The sequence below is a fragment of the Bos grunniens genome, chromosome 15 (assembly GCF_055505025.1).
Source record: "Bos grunniens cultivar Pamir isolate PY7600 chromosome 15, Bosgru_T2T1.0, whole genome shotgun sequence".
NCBI classification, from domain to species: Eukaryota; Metazoa; Chordata; class Mammalia; order Artiodactyla; family Bovidae; genus Bos; species Bos grunniens.
In genome coordinates this window covers 59158825-59160519 of record NC_141179.1, presented here as the reverse complement: position 1 = coordinate 59160519, position 1695 = coordinate 59158825, and positions in this window count along the sequence as shown.

Sequence of the window (1695 nt, the reverse complement as noted above, 5' to 3'; positions counted from 1 at the left end):
GTTCAGCTGATTCACATCTGTCTTGGAGTTTGAGAACCCAGAATTTTCAATCCTCTTCAGTCATTTGTAAGACATGTTATATAACAGGAAGAACATGATATTTAGACTCACACGTCCTGGATTTAATCCTGGCTTTGTTATTCACTAGATGTACAAACTCGGGTGATTTGTTTCACCTCCCTCAGCCTCAGTTTCCTTATCTGTAAAATGGGAATCTAAATCCTGCTCTCCAGTTCCTTGATTGCCCAGGTGGGTGTGGCATCCAGAAGTAGATTCTGATTTCCCGGTGAGTCAGGTCAGTATTTCTATAACTGCTTTACTGGAAGTCCCCAAAGTCCCCTATGTTCTTTAGGACAGAAAGCTTTTCCAGGCTTCCTATACTCGCCAACAATTTTTTTAAAACTCCTAACCAGTCTCTTAGTTACTCTCCCATAGTTTAACATCTAGAGTCTCTCTTTGTCTGTGTGCATGCTAAGTCACTTCAGTCATGTCTGACTCTTTGCAACCCTACGAACTATAGCACGCCAGGCTCCTCTGCCCATGGGATTCTCCAGGCAAGAATACTGGAGTGGGTTGCCACGCCCTCCTCCAGGAATCTTCCCTACCCAAGGATTGAGCCCATGTCTCCTACGTCTCCTGCATTAGCAGGGAAGTTCTCTACCACTAGCACCATCTGGGAAGCACCTCTCTTTGTCTACTCTTTTTCAGTCGACCTTAGAGAGTCAGTTGGGCAGTGTATTGCTTTTGGTTTGACCCCAAGAAGATGTCTCTCTTTAGGCCACCATGCAGTTCCATGAATTGGAAGGAAGCAGTAGGCAAATTAAGTCCCCCACCAGCCCCAGAACCACCCCCTTTCCTCCATCCCCCTTGCCTAGCTCAGACTCCCAGACCCTGCCAGGAGCCAAGACCCTGGCCCTCTCCTTTGCACAAAGGGAGATTCGGCATACGTGCTGTGTCTTGCCTTTTGCATCCTTTGCCCAACATCCTTTTTACCTTTGGCCTGTGTGGGCTAAAGACATGATGTTAAATTACACAGTCAGGTAATCGATGTAAAAATAAAGTTTGAAATGAAGCATCGCTACACCAGAAGACATCACATTTCCAAGAAGCACCCTCTGCTAATGAACTCAGAGCTGGAGACGGTGGAAGCCTCCACACAGGCATCTCCTTCCTTCCCTGGGGAGGAGGCGGCAGCAGCCAGCAGGCTGGCCCCATGGCTTTATAGGTGGGGAGCCACAGGCATTCAGATGCTGAGCGATGCTCCTGGAGATCAGAGGGCTTTTGTGAATGAGGCGCTCAAACATGGGCTGGCCTACTTCCCGCGTGGTTTTACAATGGACGGGATTTATGTCTTGGCTTTTCCTGTCAGAAGCCTCCCAGTCACCGTATGATGATGAGTCTAATCCCCAGGGATTTGGGTGTGAAGACAGAATGGTTTGGCTGCCCTCCTTTCCCCTCAAGTCTCTGCTTTACAGCAAAGGCAGTGTTCTTGAGTCAGGCAGGATTCCGAAATGAGGTCTGCACCTGGTTGCAAAGACAGCCTGGGGGAAATCTGCCTGATTACGGGTTTTAAGAAATGACCTTCCTGTGGTTCTGGCTCTCAGCTGAAAAAAACCCACAAATTACTGGGTCAAGATTATTTGTGTTCTTTTTGACTATATACAATGAGATAATCCCAGGAGAGAACAGTTGAGA